Source organism: Grammomys surdaster, unplaced genomic scaffold (assembly GCF_004785775.1).
Source record: "Grammomys surdaster isolate TR1022 unplaced genomic scaffold, NIH_TR_1.0 126271, whole genome shotgun sequence".
In the NCBI taxonomy this organism is placed as follows: domain Eukaryota; kingdom Metazoa; phylum Chordata; class Mammalia; order Rodentia; family Muridae; genus Grammomys; species Grammomys surdaster.
This window is the reverse complement of record NW_021621071.1, coordinates 1,958,356-1,974,458: the sequence shown is the minus strand read 5'-3', so window position 1 is coordinate 1,974,458 and position 16,103 is coordinate 1,958,356.

Genomic DNA, 16,103 nt, shown 5'->3' with positions numbered 1-16,103 from the left:
TTATCTGCCCACTGGCAGATTTTGGTCTACCACAGGCTGCAAGACACATTGTAGAAGGAGAAAGCTCTAGATCAGGTAGGAGCTAGCTGACTCATTTCAGCCACAAAGCCTCCTAAGAAAACCTGCCTAATATCTAGGGTGCTGCCAGATTTTCAGGGATTCCTTTCTGATGGGACAGTTAAGAATTTTTCCATGTTTCGGAATGGCCTTATGAATTCAAGCAGATGAATGCATTTTTGCTACCAAATTAGTTATAAACCATTTACAGAGTTCAGTAGATGAATTTGCTTGTTATACAGACATGAGGACATGAGTTACACTCTTTAAGCACCCACGGGTGAAAAAGCCACCCAGGCATAATGCACGCATAATCCCAGAACTGGCGGGCAGAGATAGAAGGGTTCCTACCTCCAAGGATAATAGAGGTGGACATCCAACATCAATCTTCAGCTTCGATACAGCCATGTGTAGATGCCCCTCCACACACACACACACACACACACACACTTTTTATCAGCATTCAAATATCTCTATCCTGGCAGTGAATCTCCAAAAAAAAAAAAAAATCAAACTGCCTATTTACTTTCTGATAATCAGCTCATCTCCGTCAACAGCTAGGACATTATGCTGTTATAGGCAAGATTTTAAGAAAGACAGAATGAGTCAGAAGATAACAATCAGAACAAAGAAAGACCATGAAATCATTAGCCAAGAAGAGAAGGTATGCAGATTGTATGACTGCTTCCTTCAAGCGGTTCAGTGCTAACCGTGTGGGAGAGGAGATTATTCTGTACCGTTGCAAAGAACGGGACTAAAAATCTAAAGGCAGATTTTGAGGAGCAATCATGTGACCCCAGTAAAGGTAATGCCAAGAGGTCAAGCAACTCAACAGAATTTACTACCTAAGAAGTGATGAACGGCAACCATAAAATGTGTTAAATCTGCTATGATACTTAAATCTACGGTTCATACATTTTGATAGATCCTGGGAGGTAAGGGGTGTCATTAATACCACAGGAATAACAATAATAACAACAGCAACAAAACAGTAGGTTGGTATAGCAATTTTATGTTGCTTGGGTGGAGGGAAGTAGAAGGTATATTTTATGGATATTTGCTTAGCGATTATCTGACATCAGACCTTAACTAGTATCCATATCTAAGTATTTTGCCTAATAGAGACAAGAAAAGTCCTCTGTGTATTGTTCCAATGCCTATTGTTGATAACAGTGAATTCTAGTGGCATGACTTACATTCCTGGGACTTTGTTGCAAATTTCAGGTGTTTCAGTAAAGACAAAGTTATATATTTTAGAAGAAGCACAGTTGACCCAACAATCTTTCAAAAATAAATCTAGTTGAAAATGCTGGTGATACAATTTAGCCTGTATGAAGTCTAATTACTAAATAAATTCCTAAAGAATTAGAAAAGCATCCCAAAGCATTCTTCCTTGTAAATATTGGTTCTCAAGTACGATAAATATAGTTTTGAGATGAATCTTAAGGCATAATAAAAAAAACCCATTTTCCAAATTTTATTTGCCTGCCTCCAGGACTTGGTCTTTTCCTCCTTTCTCGTTACATTAAGTTCCACCTGTCCTTCAAAGCCCAGTGTCAACCTCCTTGGCATGAAGCCTTTCTGATTCCCTCTTCTGGGTTTATAACAGTCACGTCTGTATTGCTCTATCCTAGTATCCTATGCAGTCTTTTTTTTTTTTTGATGATATCTTTTTTTTTTAATGTGCACTGGCATTTTGCCTGCATGTATGCCTGTGTGTGGGTGTCAGATCCCCTGGAACTGGAGTTACAGATAGTTGTGAGGTACCATGTAGGTGCTGGGAATTGAACCGAAGTCCCCTGGAAGAGCAGCCAGTTTTCTTGACCTCTAAGCCATCTCTCCAGCCCCTATCCTATGCAGTCTCTATCATACAATTTCTATAATAGTTTCATTTCCTCCATTTTGTGATTTGAATATGAAATGTCTCCCATAGATTCATGTGTTGAACACTTACTTGGTCCTCAGCTGGTAGCATTGTTCTGGAAGATTCTGGAACGTTTTTTGGAGGTGGCACCTTGCTGGAAGAAGTAAGCACTGGACATAGGCCTTTAGGTTTTATAGCCTTTCCAAGTTTCTCTTCACTCTGTTTTCTGACTACAGATATAATGTGACCACTTAGCCTCTGGCTTTGCTACCATGGCTGCCTCTCCACCACGGAATGTATTCTCTCAAACCATAAGCCAGAATAAATCTTTCCTTTCTTACATTGCTTCTTGTCAGGTGTTTTTGTTCAGTAACAGAAACAGTGACTGGTGTTCCCTGCGGTTTAGTTTGCAGATCTTATATGATTATACCTAGTATAGTGTAGTACTTTGCACATTACACACATGGTAGGTGCTAAGTTAACTGAGTACTAAGGGGAAAATCATACGTGGAGAATTGGCCAAGTAAGAAAGAATTTTTATCTCAATTTTATTTGCCATACAACTACCCCAGAACATAGTAGGGTCTACCGATTACGACTATTCCCCATGGTTAGTTAGCAATTTGAAAGGGGAACATTGGGCTGGTCTTGTTCCATGAAGACTGCTGTCTCTAATGAGAAGACTAAGGCTGAGATGAACTCAGTGGCCTCAGCTGGGATTATCTGATTTCAACCATGTGGGTTACTTCAGTGAGAATTATTCCTAAGCTAAGACCATGGACTAGAGCACTTATGTGTGGGGTGGTAGGTGTGGTGAGGGGGGTGGCTGGGGCACAACTGTGTGACTTGGCATCTTCACTGCATAGATATCACAGGGCAGACAAACAGAATGGCCAATCAAGTGACAACCCTTTCTGACCTAGTCTCTGAGGTCAGTTCACTTCTACCAGTGGGTTGACACAATCCCAAGTCCACCCAAAGGCAAAAGTCCCCGGGTCACACTCTCACATAACACACAAGAGGAGAAAAACTATTGCAACTGTCTTTTAAAAGGACGACTAGCAATACTTATGTTCTTTGGAAAACAAAATAGTGAACACAAGAACGCAGCATGTACAGCCAACTGAAGTATTTAGATATGCTCACTCCATGACCAAACATTCTGGAACTAGACGGAGTTCAGGCCCAGAACATCTTGCTAGTCATAACAGCACTAGTGTACACAGATTGTTGACGTACTGTTGAATACTCACCAAGTATTAATCTTAATTTTTCAGAACATCTTTATGACTAAAGGCTCTTTATGATTCCATTTTATAAACAAGAAAATGACATCATGAAATTGCCAAGTGACACAGCCAAGAGCCTGGAAGAAATTTTTTAATAAATCATGCCTGTCCAACTCTGGAGTCCAGATTTGTAACCTAGATAGTCTTTATATAGTGGGCTATAAAGGGCTCAGTTCTTTGTCATGGCTCTTTCTAAATACCTGCATCTACCCAGGAAGGGATACTTTCAACAGTGAACGCTCATGGAGTATGCTGTATCATTCCTGGTTGTGAGCACTATGCAGCAGACACTCTGAAAACTTTGTAAAATCACCTTTCATTTGGCCCCTGGAATCACAGCTCGGACATACTTCCTTTTGGAATCTGTTTCCATTGGCTTAGAAGTGTTATTTCTTCCCTTGTTCTTTCCTGTAAGAACCGAGTCAAAGCAGCGTGCAAAAACACAGCTGGGAATATTTCTATCTTTGAAGAATGACTTTTGTCTCTGTGTCTGGACAAGACTTTAGCGCTTATCCCTGTTTCGAAGGGGATATATCAGGGTCTGTATTTGCAAGAGGTTTACTTAATTGCCCAAGTGGTGGTTTTCTCCAATTTATGGAGCCAGATCAGATTGCTTCAACCGCCAGAATTTTGCCCATCTAGTTAAAGATAAACTAGAGAAACCTGAGATACTTGAAGAACCAATTAAGCAGAAGCTGCCAAACTTTTGGAAATGAGAATTTCCACATAGATTCCCCTACAGCTATGCTTATCAATTTGGATAAGACTGAGAACAAATATTACAAGTAGTGATTAGTGGTCTCAGTGAAACTGCACATGTACACCAAAGGGCTTGTTTTACACACCAACCACAGACAGTACAATTGTGGGTAAACGGCTCTGCATTTCTCTCCTAGTTGAAACGCAATGAGACTAAACAGGTCCTCCAGTGAGGTGATTTTTCAGCCTGAAAAGGAGTTATGTTTCATCCGTATTTACCATATTCTTCTTTGTTTTGCCAAACACCGATCCATTATACAGTACAAGAGCAGAAAGCCACACATAGCCTAAAGTCAGGTGGTCTAGCTTTGAGAGACACCCATACTCCCACTCAATCAGAATCTTGCAGGCTGTTTTTTTGTTTGTTTGTTTGTTTGTTTGTTTTATCAAACTTGGCCCCTTTTTTTTTTCTTTTTTTTTCTTAGCATTAGGAGGAGGATAGAATCTGTCTTCCTTCCTGCCTGAGCACCAGGGAATGGGTGCTCTGAGCAGCCACTTAAAAGCAGAGAAACGAGAAAGGTCATTTCAGGTAACATGACAGCTGCTGAGTCCCACAGAATATTATTACAGAAAACATCTTCGGCAGCAGTGGAGTGACACAGAAAGCTTTGAGCAAGCCCTGCTTCCTGGCTAGTCTGTTCCAAGACACCGAGTGGACACATCAAAGCAATGTGGATGCAAAGAGAAAAGAAAGAAATGGCTAGGGATCTAAGGCAAACCATGGAATGGAAGAGAGAACTAAACAGTGTTGTTGAACTGACTCCTTTGGAAACTTAATAGGATGATGTATAGGACACTTATTTCAATCTCCTAAACTGGTAGAATACAATAGAAGAAACCTCAGACTTTCTGTGCAGCCTGTTTTATGTGTTATTTGGTGTGACCAGACAGCAACTGGTGAGGTAGATGATACTTTGAGTGTTAGCCTCCTGGATGGCTAACTATTCACTCTTCGTTATATGTTTTAGCATCTTTAGTTTCTAGAGAAGATGAACATCTCTTTAATAGGATATATTTTACTTCTTGTGTAAGAAGACTTTATCAACATATCTGCAATTAAGAAGATGGAGCTTGCTGTCTTAATGTTAGATATGGATATGTTAGAAAAGGCTATGTCTACCAGAAGTAGCAAGATCTTCTTTCCTTTCTCCTTGGACTCCATATATTTTCTAAATATTCTTTTCAGCTTTTCCTCTTACCTGAGGAGGGATTTCCCTCATCCACTGGACCATCCATTCATCACTAATATTAAGGATATGATTACAGAATGAGACAAAATACATATGGGAGGTACAATGTGGACTATGACACACCGAGAAACACTTGCCTGAAGTGGCTTTTCTGATAGATCCTTACAAGGACCGTGAACACAGTGGCATGCACTGGCTACATCTAATTCACCTGGGCTAGTAAGGAGGAGATGCCTTGGAGAGAAAGACTTTAAGTCAAAACCCAACATAGAACAGGTGACGGAGTGGGACAAAGGGTTTGAGGAGGCAACAGGGGGAAAAGGGTGGAGACAAGATTGCCTCTTCAAATATTGAGAGAAGCTGAGGTGAGCGAGTGTAGAGGCCAGCCTGGCTAGAGGCGAGACTGACCTGGAGCCTGGGAGCCACATGTCCCAAAGGCCGTACTGTATATCAATCGTCAAGGCAGTGGAAGGATTTCATTAGGAATGGCACAGAATAGATACACATCTCAGAAAAAAAGCAAAAATTACTCACGCCAGTTAGGAGACCAATTAGAGGTTATTAGCATAATCCAATGAAAGAAAAACGGTACCTAAAATAGTTTCTCAAATCAATTAGCGAAGCCCAACTTGTCCTTAACTTCACACTTTGGAATTGCATTCTTTCATCTCCTAGGATGGAGCAGATGCGGCCATATTCAGGTATCATTTAGAACTAGGCAACTCCACAACTGCACACTACCCTGAGGCCTATTGGCCCCTGTAGAGGATGTGTAGTGAATGAGCTGATCTGATTGAAGGTCCTTTCTGGGAGCCAATTGCTTTTGTTGGGTCTTGAGTTTTCCATGCATTTATTAACCCAGGCCTCCTTTCCACAGCTCTCCTAATTTGACTTGGCTTTCTGAGGTGGAAGGTTGACAGACACGTGGAGTTTGTTGATGGCATGAGTCTGCTAGTTTGGAAACTCTGACCCAGAATTGTTCCTGTCTAAAAGAACTGCAGGGACAAAAGTGGAGAAGAGACTGAGGGAAAGGAGGTTCAGTGACTGGCTCAACTTGGGATCTAGCTCAAGAGGAGGCCCCAAGGCCTGACACTATTATTGATGCTATGGTGTGCTCACAGACAGGAGCCTACCATGGCTGTCCTTTGAGAGGCCCAACAAGCAGCTGACTGAGATGCAGATACTTACACCCAACCAATGGACTGAAGTCGAGGACCCCTGTGGTTGAACTAGGGTAGGTTGGAAGAAGAAGAGGAAGAGAGTGACCCTATAGGAAGACCAGCAGTCTCAACTAACCTAGACACCTGAGATCTCTCAGACACTGAGCTACTAACCAGGCAGCGTACATGAGCCAGTCCAAGGTCCCAACATATACAGCAGAGGACTGCCTGGTCTAGCCTCAGTGAGGAAGATGTACCTAACACTTGAGGCCCAAGGGAGTGGGGAGGCCTGGTGGGGTAGGGTGGGGACATTCTCTTGGAGACAGTGAGGAGGAGGAATGGCATGAGGAACTGTGGGAGGGCAGACCAGGAGGGATTAGCAACTGGACTGTAAAAAAGAATAAAAACAAAAAATAAACAAACAAACAAGAAACCCCCTAACTCTGACACTTACAGCCACAAGTTGATCTCATTTATTTCCCTCTGAGACTCTTTCTCCAGGATCTCACATCTGTAGCCTGTAGACACAGCTTTGCATAGCCCAGCCTTGGGGCGCTCCCTGATAGGAGTACAAGCTGAAGTCTAGGCAGCAACATGACATGGACAGACTTAAGATTCTATGTCGGTCACTTCAGCATTGTCTCTGAAAATTTCATCCACCTGCACAGCCCATTAAAAAGTACAAACATTCTTGGAAGATTATAAAGGTAAATCTGATATGACTTTAATCAAAATCATGCTCTACCCAAAGATCAAACGAAAATGGCTTTCAGAAAACTAACTCCCCCAACACACAGTGTTTGACAATATAAGAGAAAAATAACTGAAGTATTTTGGGTAGTAAACTTAGGCTCTGAGTCCTTATGATGACTAATGTTAACCTGGTTAAACCTAGATCCCCATGGATAGAGGGAAAGCAAACTGGGCTTGAATTAGTCCCATCTGGATAGGATTTCCTGCAGCTCAGAAACTGCGTTTTTCTATCATTAGGAAAATTTTGCCTGAAATATAACTCCAGGAATTTAACACACTGCAACTATGAGCGGGTACTTGCCTGGGGAACAGAATCAGCGTCCTCATTGTCAGTCATCACAGAGGTAAAATCCTAACAGGAGAAACGGAGAGGCTGGGAGATAATCTCCCTGACAACAGGGAGCAGCTTGTTCCTTTTCTACCTCAGAGACTCAATCTCACAGGAGCCTGAGCGCTGCAGCAGCAAGGCAAGGGACTGTATAGAGTATAAATTGCCCCTGACTACTGGAAATGAAGCAAGGTCTTATGACAAAGGGAACACCAAGAGATTTGGAATGGGGTCGAGGGGCAGGAGCTTTAAGATGGGTCCTTTACGTAACATTCCCCTTCTTGGCACAAAATTAAAAACTTTCAAAATCTTCAAACTCTTTTTTAAAAAATTTTTTGGAGGGTTTCTTTAAGTTTTATTTTATGTGTACAGGTATTTGCCTGAATACATGTCTCTGAATGTGTGTGTATGAAGTGCCTTCCCGGGCCGGAAGAGGCTATTATATACCCTGAGACTGAAGTCACAAATGGTCCTGAGGACAATGTGTGTGCTGGGAACTGAACCAGGGTCCTCTGGAAGAGTAGCCAGCACTCCTACATGCTAAGCCATCTCTCCAACCCCAAATCTTAAAATTCTTAAAAGGAGAAAATGTTCGAAGGACTTTGCTTTGGGAAGGTAAACTGAAGAAAGGAATAGACCTATTGGTGCCTAGCGTATGATTAGTGGAACCTCTTCTCTAAGGCCAAGATGGCTTTGGCAACAGCCATCTTGCTGGCTAAAATTGTGTCCACCATGTGACATTATCACAGAATCAGTACAGCAGGCATAGACTAGTTACAGACAGATCCTGGGGGAGTAGGCATCCTGAGCCCCTGCCCTGAGAGTCCACGTAATAATTTGAGCCCAGTGAGATGATCTCAGCCTTCCCAAGAACATCAAGTGCACATGTACCAAGGTTGATGAGTCACGACACATCACCATGGTGGTTTGGACCATTACAATATTTTAAATAGTTTGTTTCATTACCCATTGTTTAGTTTATATTTGTGGTGGATCATTGGTTAATGACAGGATGTAAAAATCCATTGATGTTGAAACACACATTTATAAGAAATGGTAGAAACATAATTCTATAAATTTTCTCAGCGTTTTTCTTTTTCCAAAGTCATAGACTATATTTAACTAATCAAAATATTTATATAGCACACTGAGAAGACTCTAGTTCTATAAAATCTTTTAAAAGGGGAAACATTTTGCCAATAATAAGAAATTTGTCTTTTGCTTAATAGGATTAAAGATTATCCCCAACAAAATCTTTTGTTTGAGACAAAATGCTAGCAAATAACAATTCCTTTCTCACGGCTCATAATTTAGAAACAAACATAAAAATTATGCAAAAAACATCCATGTTTTCAAAAGAAAACTGTAAGGAATTCAAACTTAATAAAAATCTTGATAGAATCCATGTGTTATTATATTGCTATATTTTTGAGGCTGAGGTGATATTTTTATGAATTCTTTGAGTGTTTTATACAATTAATTTAATCATCTTTGCCCTCGCCCCCCGCCACTTTACCCACACCCAACCCTTCCATCCTTACCTTCCCTGCTCACCCAACTGAGTTTTCCTTGTCAAGTTCATGAGTCCACTGTGTATGGCCCAACTACTCTTGAGACCTGCCTTGGAGTATGGCTAACCTAGCAGGGGCCACGCCATTAAAGAAAATGGCCTCTCCCTCTCCTAGCAGCTGCCAAACGTCAATATCTCCTCAGCTGGGTGTGGGGCTTTATGCCCACTTCCCTCCTTCCATGTTGGGATTTTGTCTGGCTTGAGCTTGTAGAGGTCTTGTGTATGCTGTCACTACCTCTGCGAGTTTGTGTGTACAACTGACCTGTTGTGTCCAGAAAACACAGTTTCCTGGAAGTTAGCTACCACTCTCGTGAAAGGGCTGTGATATGTATATCTCATGTATGTCTGAGCCCTTTTCTTATTTTCAATACGTTGACCAGTTTGAGGGACTCATGTTCATTGCTGTCACTTTAAGAAGCTTCTCTGATGAGTGTTGAGAGATGTACTGATACACTAAGTGTACCTAAGAAGTCACTGGGGGTCACTGGGGTTCACTTGAAAACTATGTCCATTTAGCAGAGAAATAAATAGTGTTAGGTTCTCCCACAGAGCCTATGCTACAGCTAGGTCCAGATGTTAATAGGTCTTATTAACAGTGCCTGGTATGGGTTCTATATCATGCAGTGAGCCTTGGAGTCAATCATAAAGTGGGTGGTTACTCCCATTCATTTGTGCCACTATTAAACCAGTGGGGATCTCTGACTTATCAGGCCAGTCATTGTCATAGCTCTCAGTATTCACACCTGGATGAGACTGTTAGATTACCTGTCTTCTCCTGTAGAATGCATACCACCTTCCAGCCTTATGAAAGCTAGGGAGTAGGGATGACGCTTCCGGGTCAGTACCAGATTTGTCCATGTTCTATGACTCATGGATGTTGTGTCTTCAGCAATAGGGTCTTAATGTCATGCTTTGGAGAATAACGGAGAGAACTGCTAATAGTCTGTAATGTTTAGGAGTCTGTGGGACCCCATTAGTCAACAACTCCAACACCATTCCTGACAGTAGTATTTGTATCTACTAGCATGTGGTGTTTAATTGGGATATGGTTACCCATTATAAGGTAATTCCATTTAAATTCTTTTTATATATGTATATGTTTTAGGAAGCTCCTACAAGAATAGAGTCCCATATGGCTATTTCAAAAGGTCTTTCATGTTAATTGTCCCTCCCAACTCCCCTCCTATTATAAGGTACATATCATCTCCAAGTAAACACTCATTAAAGTTTTTCATTTTAAATTCTTAATAACACCAGTTACATAACTCGTTTCATGACATATACAATGAAATTGCATATTTCTATGGAGATGTCTAAACAAAAAAAATTGACAAGAGATACTTGAAGTAGATTATGCTTTTTAAATCTAATCCTTTCGCAAATGAAGATGCTAAACTTCAACAGTCTAAATGTCATGACTGATGTCTGACATCTGCTAAAGTTTGAATCTAGAATGTTCTTTAAAGGCATGTATGGTCCACAAATGTTTGGTCCACAGCCTGTGGTATATTGTCAGGTGGTGGAATCTTTAAGAAGTGGGACCACATAAATGAATATTAGTTCATTAGGGAGATACCCTTGAAAGATACATCAGAAGCCCAATCTCTCTCTGACTTCTCACTCATCATGAGATGAGCAGCCTTCCGCACTACTTCTGTTATGATGACCTACACTGTCAAGAGGTCCAAGTGACCATGAATGGAAATCTACACATCTCAAGCCAAAACAAACCCTGCCCTTTATTAAGTTTATTTCCTCTTCGATTCTATCATGAAAACTAGAAAGGTAACATAACAACTGAACTAGAGGACTCTTTTATGCTCTGAAATTATAGCTGCTCTCTGGATGACAGGTGGCTTCTCCATGGCCTTGATTGGAAGAGTGAATCAAGGAACGAAAATATAGCTTTCCAAGGGAGGGTGCGTCCCCTTGGTTCTGAGGAGAAGGGGAGGGGGCTATAGAGAGAGGGTGGGACTGGGAAGAGAGGCAGGTGGGGAGGCTGTGATCAGATTGTGAAGTGAATAAAAAATAAAATAAAAAGAAAGAAGAAAAAAGTTGCTGAACTTTTCAAGCCTCATGTGTAGTAATTAACTCTGAGTAAAATGAACGGGAAACAACTCTGAGATTGCCGGGATGGCTTGTTGTGTAAAGGCACTTGCTGACAAGCCTAACTACCTACCTGAGTTTGATTGCCAAGACCCACACAGTAGAAGGAGAGAATTGATTAACAAAAATTATCATCTGACCTCTACATGCACTCTATGGAGTACACACACACACACACACACGTAACATATTTAAATAATAATAATGATGATAATAATACATTTCATACTGTAAGTACACTAAGGATTTTGTATCATATCAGTTCACAGAATCAATCTTGCCAAGGGCATCAGAGGTGTGAAATAAAGTCTTGGACTTGGGCCCTTGGCAGTTAGTGACCTGGATAGTTCCCCATCCAGAAATTAATAAGAAAAGGCAGACTCTAACACAACAAAAACTAACCTTACAAGCTCATCCCCACCCAGCCACAGTGACATGACACTCCACACAAACGTCTCTGGCTAGGTTGGGAACACTACCCTGAAAGAGTGATAATTGTATATTCAAATGTCAAAGACCTAAAATGTCGCTCAGCCCTTAGAGCAGCGCCCTGGGAAGACACAGAACTGAGACATGTTCCTCACTGTTTGTTGAAACAGACAAGACATCTACCTGAGCATGCTTTTGTGTACCAAGCCATCAATCTGTTCATTTCTTTCTAAGTATATTTGAGATAATCTTGAAAAAAAATACTTCTCAAACAAGAATGAGTAGAAAACAAGGAAAATATTAAAGGAAATATGGAACCCCGGGAAGTCTTATAATGAGTTGACAGCCATTTAAAAGAGCTCATTAGCATTTGATAACCTTTGCAAAGTGCTGCTCTGAAGATTCTATTATTATCAGCTCTACAAGTTACAACTAATGAAACGGGGAAGAATGAAAACTCAATCCATCAGAAAATTGCCAGCCAGCAGGACGGGGATTAAGGATATAATTGTAATTTGAGAGAAAGCATCAATGATTAAAAACGCAAGCTGCTCCGTCCTTTCAAAAATCCATGTAGTAAGGAGTTTGTAATGAAAATTATGGCTTTTATTAACTCTGAGAAGAAAAAACCTTCATCCCTGAGCATGCAAACTTTTAAAATAGCCTAGGCTACCCATGTCTCCAGACACCTCATCTGCATCCTCTTCTCTTTTTTGGTCTGGCCATCACTATTTCTATTATCAGCCGTTCACCGCATGTTCCAGACCTCCAAAGCGAAAGTCTAAGTAATTATCCCTGTGCTCAAAACGCACTTTAAACAAGGAATCAAGTATGAACTCAATACTGGGTGTGAAACAATAAAAATCAGCTTTGCCAGTCCATATCAAGATCGCTGCTCCAGCTCGTATCTTTATCCTAGTAATCGATTAATCAGGTCTGAGAAAACGTGGGGTGCGCTCAATATGATCTTCACAGGAACCCGTTAGTGCTTGTCATCGTCTCTATCCTGTCTCAATGGCTGGTTAAACACATGCAAATCAATACATGCGGTGCACTTATCAAATATAATGAAGTATAAAAATACACAGCTATCTCAATCGGTTCAGAAAAGGCACTGGTAACAACCCAACATCGTTCGTGATAAAAATTCTAAACAGATCAATGATAAAATGCCAATGGCTGCCGAAAAGGCTCCTGGAGAAATAATAGAATTAATGAACACAAAGCCAAGGATATTCCACAAACAATTCCAGTAAAGCACACGGTCCCCACCTCTTGAGATCAGACCCAGGCTGGCTCTGCTCACGTTCTAGTTCCTAACAGACGGGGAGTACTCCTTGGTGTTTTATGCCTAGAGCATCCTAAGACATTCCTGTACTGCTAGCAAACTGAACCTAGCAATACATTTAAAGATCTCCACCATGATCAGTAGTAATTCTTACTGAGGATTAAGGCTGGTTAAACACACGCAAATCAATAAATATGATGCATTTATCAAATATAATGAAGTATAGAAATATATGACGACCGCAATAGACACAGAAAAGGCATTCGGTAACAACCCAACAGCATTCACGTTAAAAAAAAAAATCTAAACAGATCAATAATAAAAGTTATGTTTGTCAACACAAGAAAAGCCACATGGAACAAGACAATAGCTAACTCTATAGTGAGTGGGGACACCTGGAAGTTTCTCTGAGATCTGGAACATTTTCTGCCCATTTTCACCACTTCAGAAACATAAATTACAAGGTTAAAGGGGCATGAAAACATACATTTCCTTTGCTTCTCCGTATGACTGATTCCTCATTACTGCCAGGCAGTTCCCTCTCTAGCCAGAGATGGGGATTAGTATCTACTTCACTCTCTTCCTAGACAATCTGTAAAAATACCACGTCCTCAAGAGTGTATTTCTAAACTCTGAGATATACTGATACACACAGGATAATAGGAAGAAGACTGAACTCGAGTTTCAGTAAGTCTGATATAGCTCGTGAAATGGGCATTTCCTAAAACATAAAATAATTATTTCCAGGATGTTTAATGAAAATCTTTTCGAGTAATAACAAACTCTATGCTAACACACAGCGCAGTTGACCGTGTGCTCAGTGTACTCTCTACGGGGAAACAGCGGGCTGGCTGCAAGAGACTGGATTTGCCTGTATTTATAATCCACTCATGCTCAGTCAGCATGTAAACACAAAAAAATACCTTTATAAACCATACTATTTTTAAAGTTAATAATGATTATAGCAAAAACAAAACAAAAAAACAAACAACAACAACAAACACCAAAAAGGAGGCAAACTTCAGTGGCTCTGATGGGGAAATCTGCAGGAGATTGAGTTGTTTCTCCATAAGTGTTGGCTGTTCTCTAGTCTCATGATGAAGGAAGTTGCATATATTTTGCAAAGGGACTCAGATATTGCCGGAGGTTTGCTTCTCCAGGAAGCAATGTGACACTAAGCAAGGCCTGACGACCTTCCCACATTCAGAAGCCTTGATTGGGGTGTAAATTTGTAGGATGTGAAACTGTTCCACTCGTTAAAAGTGTGACAAAAGCTGACAAGCAGGAAGCAGTGTGGCCCAGCAAGAGGAATGTGTTTAACTCTGGGAAAAAGGTCACATTGCTGGAAGCAACTGACTTCCTGGTGAAGCTGGCTGGCGACTACTGTAAGTTAGACTTACTTCAAAGCTCTTTTCTTTTCTTGTTAGAAGTTCATGAAGCCTTCTCGCCAAACGTACCAACACCCCCAGAATTTCCAGGAAGAAATAGTTCTCAATCCATTTTCCCCCCAATATCCATATATGCCCACATATTGTGTGGGATATAGAAACACTAACATCCTCCGGATTTCTCAGTAAGCCAGGTCATTAGGTGACCAGTTGTAACCCAGAATGATGATTTATACTGATATACAGAATGATGAGTTATACTTATGGACCAGTCCTCTGTGTAAGAGGTTATGACGTCCAAAGATGTCACCCGCCAATGACATCATCACAAATGAGAATGAAATTTGGGACCTGAGAGCAGATTTCTTTTGTTGATGTCACACTGATTGTTCTATCCTCATGGGTATTTCATGAATATTTGAATCATCCCAGAACCAAAGTATCTGAGTGTCAGCTTCGAGACAAGCATAAGTCACTACTAACTAACCTATGACTATGTGGTAAGCGGAGTTCTCAAAGCTGCACCATGCTTTCTTTATAAGCCTGAAGGTTTTAAACATCTCAGTTTACCACAGTGCCATGTCCAATGATGACAATCATGATTTTCAACAGTTTTGCTAAGAACCAGAAAGAGCGGAGCTGACTAGAAAAAAAAATGAAAAAAAAAAGAACAAAATAACAAAACCAGAAGGCAGGCATTGAGCGTTGGTTTTGCATGACCATACATTTTAGTTGCAGAAAAGCCTGAGTGTAGAGATAGTATAGCCATTGTGAAGTTTAATAGTATCATTGATATTATTAGATAGATAGATAGATAGATAGATAGATAGATGATAGATAGATAGATAGATAGATAGATGATAGATAAGCTATAGATATAGATATAAATAGTATGTCATTATCATATCAAATTACATTAAATATGTAATTACATAAAGGAAATAGTTTAACATCACAATGTTAACCCTATTTTTTAAATGTAAAATTATAACAAAAAGGGAAACCTGAATACAGTTGAATTAATCCCTAGCAGCAGCAGAAAGAGATAAAACTCCACTTTAATTCATATTGAGATATAATTTATACAGACAGAGTCTCAGGTATACCAGGCCAGCCTCACACTTTCTATGTAGCTGAGGTTAGCCTCGAAAGGGGTTACGTATCTTGTATGAATGTTCCCTTCTGTGTTCAGATAGTCTAGGTCAGGTTTGCTGCAAAACTGAAAAGCATGTAAGAAAATCCTTCTATAATATGAAAGTTCACACTTGTGGAAAAAAGTTAATTTTAGTTAATGTACAATATGATATTTCTGCAGGTACCCTCCAAAGTCCCCCAGAGACAAGAGGCTCATATTCTCATTAGATGTTAGCCTGAGTTAACCATTTGGGACTGTTCTATCAAATTACTGCTGAAACTTTATACGCACTCATTTCTACTTTCTACGGTATGGTCTCTACTGATATTATTCAAAACCAATTTCTACTTCGTGTGAATGTTTTTGCCACCACAATTGAACTTTTTCTTCCTCAAGCAGAGTCCTTTAAGAAAATGATCCCAGTTATCATATGTATATGAAAATTTTATTCATCACCCTGTATGTGTAGTCCTTGAGTTTTCTTTCCCACCAGGCTGTCTCCTCCCCCAAATCCCGCCAGTTCAAACAATGTGGACTTACAGACTAATTTTAATACTCCAAATTGGGAAAGCGAGGGAAGTTTCCCTGGGTTTATTTTTCTTGTAAATACTCTAAAATGTGGCTTCCTTTTTATTGGTATAGGTTATTTTGGGAGATAAATGAGGAAAACAAATTAATAACAACAACAATAAGAAGAAGAATCCAAATATCTCCAGTGATGATTGGCAGGAACAACCCATAAGTAATTATAGATGAAGAAGAAGCTGATCTCTATGAGAAACACAGG